Source organism: Malaclemys terrapin, chromosome 6 (assembly GCF_027887155.1).
Source record: "Malaclemys terrapin pileata isolate rMalTer1 chromosome 6, rMalTer1.hap1, whole genome shotgun sequence".
Taxonomy (NCBI): Eukaryota; Metazoa; Chordata; order Testudines; family Emydidae; genus Malaclemys; species Malaclemys terrapin.
Genome location: NC_071510.1, coordinates 48117820 through 48134719, shown reverse-complemented (window position 1 = coordinate 48134719; position 16900 = coordinate 48117820). Strand labels below are relative to the sequence as shown.

The 16900-nt window shown below is 37.9% G+C and overlaps 1 long non-coding RNA gene across 1 annotated transcript in view; it reads left to right on the top strand.

Moving 5' to 3' along the window:
- LOC128839786 (uncharacterized) overlaps nucleotides 1–12979 on the top strand; it is a 60941-nt gene extending 47962 nt beyond the window's left edge. The window contains exon 3 of the long non-coding RNA XR_008445527.1: nucleotides 12894–12979. This is a non-coding gene — a long non-coding RNA (uncharacterized LOC128839786). The remainder of the gene's footprint in view (nucleotides 1–12893) is intronic.
- The last annotated feature ends 3921 nt before the right edge of the window (nucleotides 12980–16900 follow it).

Genomic DNA, 16900 nt, shown 5'->3' with positions numbered 1-16900 from the left:
ATTACCTGTTCTGTTCATTCCCTCTGGGGAACCTGGCACTGGCCACTGTCATAAGACAGGATACTGGGCTAGATGGACCTTTGGTCTGACCCAGTAGGGCCATTCTTACATACTTGCATTAAGTATTTAAAGTTGTGTTATTTTGAGTTCCATTATATTATGCCACCATCTCAGATGGATAGGATTGTATGGGAAACCAGGCAGGCTAAGATCTATACAAGTAATATTCCTCTGCAGCCTCTGTACTGTATGGTCCAGCTTAGTCCCTTCTGTTTGTCTTCAATGTCAATTTTTTGGAGGTCCTATGGAAAAATCATATGGCAAAGAATACTCTAAGGCATAATACCTTAATTACTCATTTCTCTTTTCAAAATTTGAAAATATAAATTTATAGTGCAAAATAAATTCAAGCAGAGAGATGGAAAGTTAGAATTATTAAACAAAACAGTAGAACTGAAATGCTTGATTAGATGGCCTATTGTACAAGTCATCATTCTTTTTTGGAAAAGGCATACCAGACTTGGAATATTAAGCTTGCTGATCATTCTTGCTTTATAACCATTGGCTTCATCTTCACAACAGGAATTGGATCTGTACTTGATTGAAATAAAATATGAATGACTACTCCTTTTTATGTGCTTTAACTAGAACAGAAAAGAACTACTGGGCCATACCAGCTGGTAATTTTAAAAATGGTAAAATACAAAGATTCAAAGCCCTATTTTCCCCTTATTGTATGATTCTTCTCCGCAGAACCATATAATCTCAAATGGAATCCTATGATCATAGATCACTAAGCCCGTAGTAGATAACTGGAATTTAAAAAAAGAAGAAGATGCTATCATTGGTAATCTAGTGCATCACTTCGTGCATCCAGCTAATGACAGGGGAGACCAAAAGATTTTGGAATATGTAACTTGTGGACATACAACTTCAAACCTCAAGGTTGTCTCTCTTCTAGGAGAGCTTTATGAGACATAATATGCTATGGGGACAGCAGCTGCAGCTGGACAGACAGGAGGCCCACAATGCTGAAGCAAGAGTTAATTAAGTAGGAACCATGGTTTGTGGAATATCATGTAAGCAACACAATTATTTCTTTTCAGTGGGCTCTTATGCTTCTTGATCTGGGACATGATAAAGCTCACTTCTCTAAGAGTTGCATTAACTAATACACACATACTTCAGCTGTGAAACCAGAACCTGTGCGCATGCACACAAAATTGGATGGTTGAAATTTTTCCTAGTTTTATTAAGCATTTACACAATGGTATTGCAGTGGCTGAACATCTTAGAATTATAACAGCCTCAAAACACTTTAGTTACATAGAGGACGAACAAGAATTAGTTAAAACCAACCTTCACTTTGAACTATACACCATATAGTATAAATTCTTTAAAAAGAAATTTTGCAAATAAAACTCTGTTCAGATAGTCTTAAAATTATGGTAAACTGTATCATGGGGAAACAACAACAACAACAACAAAAACAAGACTCATTCACAGTGTTGGATCCTTTCATTCTTTGAAAGCATAGCATCAGTTGCTCTATTGACGTTTAGATTTAGTTTCTTTCATGTTATGTATGCAAACAATATTAGTGCTCACAACAAGTGAGGGCTTTGAGACAGAAGGCCTGATTCTGTCCTCCTTTACACTGGTTTTATGCCAAAAATTAACCACTACAGTGGAATTGTGTTTCACTTATTCCAGTATTAATGAGTTGAGATCTGGGCCACCCTGTGGGAAAGTACTATGCAACCATCTCCATGCTACTTTAATACCGATTCAATGTACTCGTTCCCCCCTCTCCCCACCCTTTGAGCATCTCTTATGCAAATCAAGTTAAGTTGATTTCTAGTGATCTAATTTGTAATGGAGAGTAGGATAAAAATCAAAATGTGTCCTTAAAATGCAGTTTGAACTCCAGTTGCCTGACTGGCTTCTCATCCATCCCACTTCAGTGTCCTAATCAGGACCCATATCAACCAAGATAGTCTCTAGAGTTATCCTCTGCATCTGTGGGGGGCTCCACAGTAGTGCAGGGGTCTACTTGTGTTTTGTAACGTCTAGGATCAGAACCCTTAGTGTTATACACATGTACTTTTTTGTATTTAATATCAGCATTTCAAATATACTTAAGTGGTCACCAGTGGTTGAAATACAGCCGATGTGTAAAACGGAAGACTACTGATCTTAATGAATTGTAAGTTAACAAAAATAAATTGGTTTTGCGTACACAACACTAAAGTAATAACATTAGCTTCCCAACATAAATATGCTTTAAGTCTTCCCTATCTACCTGAAGTACCGAGTAAAACAGAGAGAGGGTCAGATCATCAGCTGGCATAAATTGGCATTTGACATCCAACTATGGCTCTGGCCCAGCAGGAATTACAGAATCAAAGCATGGGGTGTAACTTCTAACATTTGAGTATCATGTTTTACAGGAAAATATAAAATGTAAATTGCAGACTATTCACTGTTATAAGTTAATTGGGATGGTCATTTTAGAGCTCATAAATTACTCCTAATGACTCAATCCACATGCTCTATCATGACAAGTTTATTTAATGATACTTACTATAATGAACTAGAACAGTACATATTGTGGTTGCTTTCTGCTTCACTGGTAGATTATTGCTACTTTTCATCCACACAGAGTTGCCCCTTTATTCTCTCTTATAACCTTCATTAGTATGCCAGCTTTAATATTATGAACCAGGATTAATTTTCTCCAAATTGATGGTCATTTAAGCTTCCAATATTCTTCCTACAACATGTTCTCATCTAATTTACTGTACTAGTTTGTAACATTTTGCATTGTCCTCTATTGCAAATGCAATGTGTAATACTAGAAGTTTCACGGGCAATTTATACCTGTGTCACTCTCTCACATACACACACACACACACACACACACACACACACACACACCCCTACCACTCCCCCCAAGCGGTTACATAAATTGGCATGAGGCAGCATTTTAATCCTTTGCAGCATAGGAGGAGGAGGTCATGCTTTTTATGCCATGTGGAGTAAGCCATTGTGCAGGTGGACATTAAATCCTAAGGAGTGTTGGTCCAAGCCCGTAACTGATTTTAATTTCATAACTGACTTCCCATTCACAGCTAAAGTTACTTAAGGGCCAAATTCAGTAACCATTTCACCATTTTAGAAAGGGTAGGAAAAGATAACCATGACAGATACTCTACTCTTCAGTTAGAACTCCTCTCTCAAGCTTTCTTGCATAGGCAAGCATATTTCTGAAAGGTGATCTGATATTGCAGATTGGCAACTTCTATACATGGGGGCGGGGGGGAAAACTTTGTCAGAAAATACCAATTCATCAAAAATCAAAAGGTTTCACAGACACTTGTCTATTTCAATGAAATTGTGTCTAGAAAAAAATATGAATGGATCATTGATAAGGATGAAACATCCCATTTTGACTTTTTACAGATTGGAACATTTTGATTTTTCCATTTTAAAATGACTTTAATACATTTTTAAAAAAGGAATAAAGCATTTTGATTGACCTGAAACACAATTTTGTTTTGCAAGAAATTGTGACACTTTTGGTTTTGTTCTGAAATCGAATGAAAATACTTTTGCAATCACAAAATTACCCTAGAAATGGAAAATTTGTTAGCTCTAGTTAGGAATCAGGAATAGAGATCCATCTACATGACTGAGGGCAGGTCTTCACTATGGGTGGGGGGTGTCGATTTAAGATTCGCAAATTCAGCTACGCAAATAGCGTAGCTGAATTCGACGTATCGCAGCCGACTTACCCCGCTATAGGGATGGCGGCAAAATCGACCTCTGCGGCTTCCCGTTGACGGCGCTTACTCCCACCTCTGCTGGTGGAGTAAGAGCGTTGATTCAGGGATCAATTGTCGCGTCCCGACGGGACTCGATAAATCGATCCCCGAGAGGTCGATTTCTACCCGCTGATTCAGGCCGGTAGTGTAGACCTAGCCTAAGTCAATATGCTAAACAGAGATGGTCATGTGAACACAGCTGTGTTTTTGTAGGGCGAGACATCAAATACCACGTAAAGTTTGCAAAAGTGATTTAGGCATTTGAGCCTTAATCCTGCTGACTTTCAGTGAGACACTTCTAAGATATCTAGGTGACTTTGAAAAAATTTTGCCAGTCTTTTGAGGATGTATACGTGATGGACAAGGAAGTGGGAGCAATATAGAATTATAGTAAATACAGTGAACACACTTGAAAAGTTTTGTTTCTAGAGGTACCAGTTCTGGAGGCATTCCTTATTTGAAATAGGTCACTGAATTGGTCCTCTCTAAAATTGGAACTGAAGTATTAAGTCTTCCCAATTCTGACCAAAGTGGTGTGTATCGATGTGTACTGGAATGCCAGAGTAGGGAAGTTTTTAGGTAGAAACTTTTCAGTCAAGTAGATAAATTAGTTTTAGGGATAATACTGTTTTGCTTGTTCTAATCAAATTCCTTCATCAATGTCTAAGAGAAAATAACTCCTATGTTGATTACAAAAAAAATAAATAAATACCCACACACACCACCATCACAGGACACTGCTAAGTGGCCTAGATTGCTATTCTAATTTCACACTGGGTCTTGGTAATGTCACTCGAGTCCCTGGAGTCATACAGGCATAAGCAAGACAAAATAAAAGTAGGCCCTAATGTCTGATGTAAGCAGGGAAGCACACCACTCAGGGATTCTCACTACACAAGAAAAATGCAGAAGTTGCTAATTAAGCCATCTTTCTGATTCTTTTGAGTCACTGAGTATAAGGGAGGATCAAGTCCTATGGGATGGGGGGTGAAGGATGATGGTAATTTGCCCTGGGATATCAAGAGCCATAAACATGTTAGTATACAAGTCCAACCGGAGAGAAACCCTGGTGTGTGGTGAGTACTGCTTTGTACAGATTCCTAGGATATTCTCATAGACAATTGATTATAGTAGTGAATAAAATTGGAAATGTTGCTAATGTTATGAGAAAAAAAGTGTTTCCAATATTTGCACAGTCCTGCAAATATTAACTTTCCCTAACATGAAACAAAGAGGGCCTCTGTAGACCCATATGTTACTGCAAGATCACACCTCAGACTCCCTTTAGAAGGTTCAGAGACTAACTGGCAGGCGTGTATAGCAGTAAAGAGAGTCACTCAGACTGACTGAAGTTGAGAAAGGCCTGACAGTCAGTTACTGGAAAATAGAGTCTAAAAAGATATGAGTAATTTCATTTTCAGTCTTTTCTGTTAGGCAGTTACAAGCCTGAGCTGTACCTAGATTAGCTATTGCCAGTTTAGGCTAGATATGAATTTGTCATTTATTTTTAATTTTTAATTATTTCTTCCCTTTTCACTCTGTTTTTAATTTAGTTTCTTCTATGATACTTGAGTCTTAGACCCTTTGGGGGTAATTCATGCACAGCCAACCTAAAGGGAGAGAAAGTGAACCTTGGACCTTTGAGGAGAGGTTATGAAATCTAGACTTAAACTCTTTACAGTTCTTATTCAAAGGCATGAGGCAAAAGGCCCTGTCCTTAAAGTTGCTGTTGATGCAATACAGGGTGAAAACCTAATGAGGAGTGCAGGTAAAATAGAGGTGGAAGAAGTGATCTGGCTAAGATAAGATGGCTTAGAAGACACAGACTTCAGTTTTTTTGAGTGAACTGAACTTTTTCCTCTTTTGGATAGGGTAAGGAGTGAGGTGTACATGGCTCTGGCATGGAATACCACTAGCCTAGGGAGAGCACCCAAATGAACCTTTAGGAGAGATGAAAAGTGTTTACTTCTCTCACTATTGTTCATGTTTGTGTGTCAGACATCCATAAAACAAGGGATGCTCTCATGGCATCTCCAGCTCATCTAGAAACAAGAGATGCTGGAAGTCTCCTGAGAAAACCTTGTCTCAAGATTTCCAGCCCAACATTGCAGGTGTGAGGAGGATAGTTCAAACAAACCTGAACTTTCAGCTACTCTTTCAAATCAAAGAATTGAATCAGCTGAGATTCACTTAGTTTTTGGTGAGGTTTTACAGAATAATATGCTCAGCCTGCTCTATTCCTGGAAGATTTCAGTACATACAGACATCAGTAATAAAAATAAATACTGACTTGGTTGTTAGCTAATTGAATTTGCAGCTACTGACTAGCTTGTCACTGGCTACTCAAACAGTCAACATTGTTTAGTATTCAGTTAACAAAATATCCCTTTACCATCCAACATGAAAACTTCAAGCTTATGGGGAAAAAGATAAGCAGACAGTGGCCAGTTGGCATTTTGGATTGGTATGGCCGACAGCCAGTTGTCTGTCATTTCCTCAGCCACAGTGGAATGGAAAACACATTTCTTGCTGTATGTACATACCCATTTCGGTTTGTAGTTTGCCCCAGGAATGAACTAATTGCTGCTGTAAAAACTATTCCCACCTTACCCAGAATCCATCTATAAACCCTGGGAGAGAGAAATGTAAGATAGTGCCAGCTGGCCTTTTGGTTTTGACTAACCAATTAATTGTTGGCTGCCAATTAGCTGTTCACACTGGAATAGTCAAGAATGAAAAAAAGTCAACTCACATGTAAATTAGATTCAGAATCTATTTATTCTGATAATTTTCTGTTTCATAAAATCAGAGACATTAAAGTTTCAAAAGACCCATTAGGTCTATCCCCCTACAAGAGCAGGATTATTCTCTTTTGTATACTTACTAGTGTATTATCCAACCTAGTTATAAATGACTCAAGTGGTGGGACTACCATGACTTCCCTTGGGAGAGTAATTCAGAGCCTCAGATTTCAGCATCATGAAGATTCGCCTCAATCACCCTAAATGTTCTCTTAATTTACTCCTTGTTTTGTAAAATTTCTATACAATTCATCTTTTTGCCCCCTGCCTCTTTCCTGTGCTTGACCTGAGGATGCACATGAAGTAATTCCTATATTCCCTCAAGTGTACTAACTTCAGTTTTCTCTTGCCCTCATTTGAAGGGTGCTTGGAAAAAGCCTTCTCTCCCCCCCTTCATGTTCATGGAACAAATCTGTCCCTTGAAGAGCAGTGCTGGCACACAAATGCCTGCCCTCAAGTTACTTAGTGAGGGAGGTTCTGACCCATGTACTGAAGGCCTCTGTTTTGACTTACTGCTTTTTATAGAAGAGCTCTGAACAAAGTTAATGAGAAATTTCAGTTATAACCTACATTCTATAAATATTAAAGAAATTCCCACACAGTTAAACACAAAGGAGTAATCCGTCATTTGATCCCACAATGGGATAGAGAATCCACTAAAGAAAGTAGTTCCTAGTATATATATTAACTAATTAAACATCTTAGATATTGAGCCTCTATCTGTTTTTTTTGCCATTTGGTCTTAAGGGTATTGTGCCTTTTTCTGTTCATCACTGAGCTCACTGTCAGGTACACAATAAATAATAGTTTTAGAGCTACTCTATCATAATTACAATGGCAAGAGCATTTACACTTTGGAATCTAATACAAGACCATCTAATATCTGATGGTGTTTACAGAACGCTGAGATTTGCCATCTTGTGGGTGGCAAATAAAGATTAAATCAATTTAAAAAACAACAACAACAACAACAACTTTACATTGACCATCATTTAAAAAAAATGTAAATAAGCATATGGCAATTACATGGTGCAGACCGCGTGTTGGCATTCTAAAAGTTTTAGCTCAAAACAACTGTTCTCATAAAGAACATTATGTTGCCTAATCTCTTCATAAGTAGAGCTTCCCTTCATAGGAAACTTTTCCTATCCCACAAATATTTGAGTTTCAACAACTTGACTGTTCCAATTTGGGATGAAAAATGTAAAACATTTTGGGGATTTCAAACAACAAAAATTAAACACACAAAGTCAATTTGGATCAGCTAGTTTTCATTTCATCCTTCCTCCTTCTCCCTCCCAGCATTGATTTGAACTGGAAAACCAGGTCATTTTGTTTGACAATTTTGAAAATTCTGAACTTTTTTGAATTATGAACAGTTTCAATTTTGACAAACTGGCATTTTTCAGTGAAAAGTGATTCATTGAAAAAATTCTGACTTATTCCTGAGTAGAAATAAATATGCTATGTGGTTCTGAATTTGAGCCTATGCACTTCTGTAAGTAATGGGGAACAGAAATTTGTTTATGTTCTTGTCTCCGTATTAATGATGGATCTGCATGACCAACCTGACAAAAAATGAATTAGAATTCTGTGTAGGGAATAGTTTATTTGTAATGAGGTACATATGATTTGAGGATTTATGAGGTTGGATAGAGTTTCAATATAAATGAGGTTTACAAGTGAGATGAGAAGTCTTGTAGTAGCAAAGAGAAATATTCCTCTGCTAATCCTGCTTCTAATAAAGATATTAGTCCACAAGTAGAAGAAGAGTAGTTCTGAAAACTTTCCTTTCACCTTGAATTTAGGACTAGAAATAAATTACAGGCAGAAACCCAAAATTTTTTCCTCCCTCACTTTCTACTCAGACACAATGTAGATCAATCTCTGATAATTTTCATATGACTTTACATTGTGCCTCTTCATATAACCTTGTGGTGGGTCTACCCACGTGTGACCTCTGTTTTCATGGAACTTTGTATCAAAGCCTCATTTAGAAACTTTGCATTGCCCTTGGTATAATATTATAGCCCCTAAGGATAGAATAAGATAGAAGAAACATTTCTTTTTGCTAGCAGTAGAACAAGAGCTCTTCCCCCCCCCCCACTCTTAATCAATTGCCCTGTTGAATGAATGAGGTGTGGATGAGCAAGGCATGGAAGGCAGACAGCCTCAATTGTTGGAGAGGGGCTGGGAGCCAGACCCAAGGACAATAAAACGTGTCAAGTGGGCTCATTAAAGACAAGCAGACATACTGACGGCCTCGGGGGTTAGAAGCAAGCACCTTCTTTTGGAAACACCCTCTTTGCAGCATTGGGACAACACTCAAAAGAAAGCAGCACAAAGGACCAATGGACACAGACACAGAGTTTGAATCTGGTATAGATTTGCATAAGAGGAAAGCTGCTATAAAAGTGAGGTGTCTTGCAGAGGACCCCGGGTCTCGTCTTGTCAACATGGGAGCATCGATCCGGATCGGCAGAAGCCCGGCTCCACCCCCTCCCCCATCTAACTCACCTGGCCAGTGAAGTTAAGGGGAGCAACTAATTGGTAACAACAAGACGGAATGGGTTTGTGTGTGTGTGTGTGTGTGTGTGTGTGTGTGAGTGTAAGTGTAATATATTATATGCATATAATACAGTGTTAATGAATACATGTATTACTAATAAATGTGGCATTTTGCCTTATTCCCCCTGAAAAGATCCTGTGCAGTACTTTAAGTACAACAAAACTCCACTAACTTCAATGGGATTTTAATACTGTCCACTTAAACGCACTGGCTTGTAATTGACCTGGTGGTACCTTCTGGCCTTAAACTCTGACAAACTGAAGCAGAGCAGTGTATCTTGTAACTGGGTCTAAAAAAACAAAACAGACCACAGATTAGAGTGGTGATGCATCTTAACCTTCCCATAATCATAAGTAAATAACTCAGCTTCATTCTCACAGGTACCACAGAGATCTGGATGGTCACATAGTGTTGGCTCACCCCCCCACTAGAAATGGGGCGGGGGAGGAGAGACAGCAAAAGGCACTTTGATTAAGTTGTCTCAAAAATGGACAAAACATCTGAATAAAAGGCAGGTACAAAAATGTATTTTCCCTCAAATATTTTTCCCCCATGTGTAAGCAAATGCTGTAGTTGCAATAGGAGTGCTGTGCAGTTGTGAGGGGCAGAAGGGGTAGCCTCGGTGAAGGTGAATCGGGGGGGGGGGGGGGGGGGAGGGAGGAGGGGCTGGTCCATGAGAAACTCTCATAGAAAGGTGAGAAGAAAAGCACTTGAGAATCTGTCACAGGAGTGCATTGTTTCCCAGGGGGAAGTGACTTACATGCTCAGTCCTGCTGGTACATAAAGACTGTCACACTAGAAGCCAGACAAATAGGAATTATCTTCACCACTATGAAGCTTTTCTGTCTTTTCCATCCACTAATGAGAAGTAATTCACTAAATACATAAGCAACTCTGGGTATATTAAAAGGGACATTTCAGAGTAATTACATCTTGACATTTCAACGTGCTAGTGCAATTTTAAGGGTTGTTGTTTGGGCGGGAGGGGGAAGGAAGTTGAAAGGTTAACAGTGACATTTGATTTCACCAACTTTGAAGATAAAGACTTAGTTTGAGATTCTTAGTTTTGCTTAGCTGTAACTCACAACATAGACCTTCTAGTCCCAAAAAGCAGACTACCTTGTTTAAATGAGCTAGTCGTTTTGGCCCCACATTAATCCCTTCTTATGGGACAGCGGTAGTCATGAAAAGGAAGAGTCCTAGATGTTCGCTTCCAAATTCTTCAGTCGGGGTATGAGGTTTGGGGAGGGGGTTGACTGGCCCTGGATGAATTAGATGACCCTTCTATCTGTGGATCTGGGAGAAATGACAGGGCCCCACATTTCTACAGCAGGTCCCACCAAAGAAGGACAAGCCCCTAGTGGTCTACACCCTAAAGCTAGTATATTTATTTGTAGTTTTATCACTTCTGAGGGAGGGAATAAAAAACAACCCCCTCCCCCGCACACGCACCCTCCAAAAAACACACATGCTTACGAAAGTGAACATTCCCTTGAGACATGTAATGCAAAGAACAAATCATAACACAAGTTGGGAAGCAAAAGAGACTGTGTACATTGTATTTTAAGGAGCAATAAGAAGGGATTCCTGTTGTGTGAAGATAAAATAAAAAAAATAATAATGTTTAAATTACATTTTCTATGCATTTTGAAATGGAAAACTACATAAAACTAAGACAAGGTTCCCCCATAAATGAGGAACATGGATCATAGCATTGTTTGGAAGAAAGAAGAAGAAGAAGAAGAAAAGTCAGCCACATGAGTTATGTTGTAGAGATGCCTTGACCATGTACAATGCAACGAGCAGATCAAGATCAGTGTCAATCACAGACTATAATGGGAGGGTTTTTAAATCTTACCTAAACTCTTATTCTTGGAAACCCAAGGTCTATTGTTGCTCAGCTTGATTTCTATATATTACCATATTTTACACTGTGCACTGTGTTGGCACCATGCAATGCAATTCAGCCTCTTAGGTCTTAATATAGAAATATGAGACAACATAGTAGTTGCTAATTATCTCAGCCTTTACAGGTAAAGAGCATTTTGTGTTAAAACTTAGATAAGCTCTATTCATTCAAGCTGAGAATTGCACTAGGTACAGCCGCTATGAGGAATAATTTAGGAAGAAGCTAAGAACTGGAGGTAAAATAATGAAGTCCAATGAATCTTTCTTAAACAGAAAGCCCTAACAAATAGTATTTAGGCCAAAGGAATTATGTTGGAAGCTTTATCTGAAAAATATACACAGTTTTAAAAAATAAATAAATAAAATAAATAAATAAAAAACCCACTCAACAACAATCATCCACAGCAGGAAAAAGGTGCAGACAAAGTTCTGGGACTGCCATTGTGATCAAAGAAAAAAAAAAATTAGAAGAAATCATGTCTGCCAAAAGAATTTTAGAGCAGTTTTAATTAATTTTCAGATGTCTCCGTTTCTTCTAATTCTCCAAGGTAGGATCACTGATGAGTGCACCTTTTATGAGACAATCACAATGGCCAGTTTATAGAATGCCTTTGAATACTGACTGTCAAAGGCATTTTACAATGAGTAATGAGCAGTTTACAATAGAGGGCAAGTTTATGGGACCATAAACCTAAATATAGCGACTGGGCATGGATTGCAGTAAAATATAGCAATTATATGGCTGTTCTTGAAGTTTACAAGTTTGTTCATGGTTCCTGTGAAAGTTTGCATAGAACACAGGAACAATTTATTGACTCATGTCCAAGGCTAGGAGTATCATTATAAATACTTCGGTGGGGGAGGGGAGAGAGAGAAGGGTTTTTAATTAAAAAAAATATATATATATGGGTAATGAGTAAATTGGTGCTTCCTCACTGTATTTTTCCAGGCTGTGAAACTAAGATCTGATTGATCTAAAGCCCCTTGAAGTCATTGGGAAGACTCATTTAATCAGCTTTGGATCAAGCCTCTCAGCAGAATTATGGGGAAAATTGGGATTTTCACTTTGAATATTGGCATACAAAATTATGCAGCTGCAAGCAAAAATTTCCTTTGGTTTTGAAAAATACATCAAATGGAAATTCATTTCTCATGAGCCTATAATATGATCTTTTAAAAAAGGACACAATGGTGGAGGGGGGAGGTTGTTTTTTTAAGTTTTGGCCAGCTGTAACCTGGAATGATCATATTTCAATTAACAGAGAATTTTAAAAAAATATCAGTTTTAATATATCCCAAACAGATCCTCTTCATTACACCTTGAGTAGATACATAAAATGTGTATTGGGCAAAGAATTAAGAAATATTAGGTGGAATCTTCAACTATTGTGAAATTGCTTGAACTATGTCATGAGCCAAAGATCTCACCAATTATGTATCTGCACTAATCAAAAGTAAGCCACACTCATCTTCAATTATTTTCCTACTGGCAGACAATAGGGATAATGCCCGTATATTATGTGATTAGATCTGTGCCTAGGAACCCAAGACATTTCCCTCCCCAAATGAAAATTACATTAAAAAGCCACATCTTAGATTTTGTTTTGTATGCCTAATGTAGTATATCACACTATGTCCATACACAGGTTTTCGAACCACTTTAATTATATTAAAGGAAGTAAAGGATATATATTTTTTAAAAAGTTCTATCTGCACAACCTCTAGATTATACAAATAACTGTGCACAAAGTATATCTTATATCAGCATAGCTTATTCTCATTTTCATACAGGAAGGAGAAAACTATTCTGATATGTCTACAGAAGAAAAGAATCCTAGAGACATTATTCATCTGCAGACTGGCCTCTGTGTAATGAGTTGCTGATGACAGATTAGAAAGGTGATCAAGCACGAAAAGAAACAGTAAGAGCAGAGAAAAAGAATAAAGAGAAAAAGAAGATCAGGAAAATAGAAAAACAGAGCAGAAGAAAGGATGGACAGAGAAAGAGGCAAATGAGACAAAAGAAGATAGGGGTGGGGAAGAAATTTCAAAGCACTTCCTAAATATTCTGCACTTGTTCCATGTGCATGGAAAAGAGCACTGGTAGCCCTGCTTTCGGGAGCTAATTAAAAAGGTTTTGCCACAAAGAAGGAGTTTCACCCTTCCTTGTAAATTAACCTAATTCTCAAGGTTTGTGGAAGAAACAGTAACTGATGTATTCTATGCTCAACTATGGTTGCCACAAACTGCCAGTTCAGCCATACATTTTACTAAGTGAAATACATGGAGTTTTGACAACTTCCCCAAGCTGTATTCATTTTGATTTGTATGTGAAAAGACAAACAGATCAATAGTTCACTGCCTGCCCAGAAACGAATATTTCCTCTGCAAGGTTCTGATAATGAAATAATTAGCATTACATAATAAACATTTTTCATAGTTTGTGGTGAAACACTGAATGACTAACGTTTTGATGAATTATACTCTACTCATTAAATATGAGAGTCCAGAAAAAATGTAACTGGCACTAGCATGGAGAAAATTTGATACCTAAAGTAAAAGTGTCAAAAAGTTCACTTGTCTTTTTTTTTTTTTTCTAAATACTAAAGACAAGAAACTCTGTTACTAGTGCAATTACATTTCTATGAATAGAAAGCTTTTCACAACCTAAAATCTGGCTTTTCCTAAGAAAGTACAACACTAAGGATAGAAAGAATAATCTTGGGTCAAAGATGGAAGTGGATGAACTGAAAAGATCTGGACCTCTGGTTTTGTTCAGATAAGTACACAATAGCCTGGATTATTATCCAAACAGCTGGAATTTATAAACATATAGACATCTCATGAAAATGGGCTCTCCCACAATAGTTTTAGTACTTCAGATGTCCAAATAGATCTATTGCCTTAAAAAAGAGATAGCAGACATACCATTGTGTGGTAACTGTTAAATGTTGACTACACTAGTATGTTAACAACTTCTCTTGTGGTTTTTCCACATTTCCTCTCCCAGTTCCATGTAGAACCTGAAATGCATGAACTAAATAAAGAAAAGGCAGTCTCTGCTTATGAAACACCCCCGCTGCTCTAGTTTTGGGAGGTTTTGATCAGCATTGAGATACACTGCTCTGCTTCAGTTTGTCAGAGTTTAAGGTCAGAAGGCACCACCAGGTCATCGTGTCTGACCTCATGCATATTACAAGCTAACACTAACACCCAGCACCTGCACATTAACCCAGTAACCTAAAGTAGACCAAAGTATTACAGCCCAGAGGAGACTAGACTATTATGTGCCACAGACAGATAGAGGTGTACCTGTGTCTGAGGCCCCTGCAATGGCAGGTAAATGATCAAGTCAGATATACACAGATAATCCTGGAAACTGACTTGCACCCACAAGCTGCAGAGCAAGGTAAAAAAGCCCCAAGGTTACATCCAGTATGACCTGGGGGAAGAAATGTGGTCAAGTGGAAGATGAAGACTGACATAACATGCACGTTTTCACAGTGTTAGTCTTCACTGTACCTGACTCCAGCTACTTCCATTACTCACGAACACAAACACTAAAAACATTTACTAAGCTTCACCACCTTTCCTCAGACTATATAAAAAATTAAATAGCAGCCTTGGTTCTCATAGTACAAATGTCAAGCTCAGCTGGAAATGCAAGTAAACAGACAGCAGAGAAGAATCAAAATCACAAAGCAATTGTATATAGTTTATTGGAGCTGAAAATACTGGACAGTGGCATCCAAATGCAGGATTTGACTGCTACAGAAATGAAGCACCAGTATGTTATATGTTGCCTTGAGCACAAAGAAGCAAGCAACAGGTCGTTGACTTCAGCATGTGCCAGTGTGATAAGAGTGGTTTTCTCAAGCAGTGAGAGCTGGGGGTTATTTGAAGGGGGGTGGGGGGAGAAGAGAACAAAAGCTTGAACAAAATTAAGCGCTGAGCTGACTTTGGTAATTTGCAAAAGAAGCTGTGCATATAAGTTGCCAGCCATTAGCCTGCATTAGGTGAAAGCATGCAATTTACACTGTAGTTTCTGGTAACAGAAATAAACTCAAGGGTATTGTATCATCTCAACACTTTGAAAGAAATCATCAAATGTTGTTAAAAAAGAAATCACAGGAATATTTTGTGAAAATGTTCTAAAACGCTATAGAAAGTTCAGTATTGTAGCTGGATGTAAACACCCATAAAATTAGATGAACCTTTTGAAACATGACTTGAGTATGAAAGGATCACCATGAATTTCTACTCATTCCTGCTCCATGATCCCAATATTGCATTCACCTATGCATGTGAGAAACTTCATACACACAAGTTATCCTAATGCTATGGGAATTGCCTGTTTGTAGGATTGGGGAGGATGCTGTCAACCATCTTGTAGACAGAATCCAGGCACACAGCAGCAGCATAATTTGGTCCTTTACCAAGGGGAGGGATAGCTCAGTGGTTTGAGCATTGGTTTGCTAAACAGGGTTGTGAGTTCAATCCATGAGGGGGCCATTTAGGGATTGGGGCAAAAATCTGTCTGGGGATTGGTCCTGCAGGGAGTTGGACTAGATGACCTCCTGAGGTCCCTGACATTCTATGATGAAGAAATAGTTCAGAGCACTGTAGTTTTAAAGGCCACTGATTTTACTACATGTAAAGTGGTCTGTATTTATAGTTGCCCATATAGCCCACCAACTTGATGGAACATTAATAGCATTATTGGAGTTAGGCCAGAGCCAAAACCTCAGCTCCAAACATACATGTTCTTTAGAGTGTTCAAAATCTAGATTCAGATCCATCATGTCTGGCTTGAATCCACACCTAGATGCTTCCAGCCATGAGTTTGTGAACTAGTTGTCTGATGCATGTTCACTTTAAGCAAACAGACTCCCATAGCAACTCAATATATATTAAGTATTGAGCAAGATTAGAGGGACCAGCCAATCATCTGCATATCATACTAGAAAAGCAGGCACTGTTCCCACAATCAGTTACAATATTCACAGCCAGCTACATCTTAACGGAGGACGGACATGGCCTTACAATAAGTGCCAGGCTATTTACAGTATATTAATATTCACATTACAAAGTAAAATTATGTACTCTTTTCTGCTTTTATATTCAGGGCTTGAATGTTTTATGTCCTACTCCACAAGTCTTGATGTATAATGCTCAGCAGGTAGAAGAAAAAAAACACATACCATAAATGTTACTGAGCCATTGAATTAGAAAGCCTATGCACCAAGATTTTTTTTTTTTAAACTGTCAAGTAAAAAGTGATGAGACAAGAAAGAAAAAAAAAAATCTGTTCATTAGCTACCTACCATGAACAAATAAGGAACATATACAATAAGACATACAAAATCTGGGTAAATACAGCTTTCAAATATTTAGTCTATCAACATTGTCTGCAAGATTTAAATGTTATTACACTTTAAAAATATAAACTAAAATGTTTCTGCCAAAATCTGCTTCTACCACTTACACTAAGCATGCAGCAAGTTCTGGTGATGACATGACCTAACCTTCCTTGCAGCACACTTCCATTTTCTTTTCCCTTTGATGGTTAGAAGTAACAATCTGACTTGATTTAATTTTAATCTTTCTGAGAGAATACCACGTTATGATATATTACCAGCTCAGTGTATTGGTAGATAAGTGACTTGCAAGAGTACATAATTAACATTTTATGTTTTATCAATGAAACATTTTAAGAAAATAATAGAAATGCAAGTAGAGAGATAGTGGCAGTGAAATATTTTTAGTTGTTACAAAGCAGGGTTTTAAAAAAATTCTGC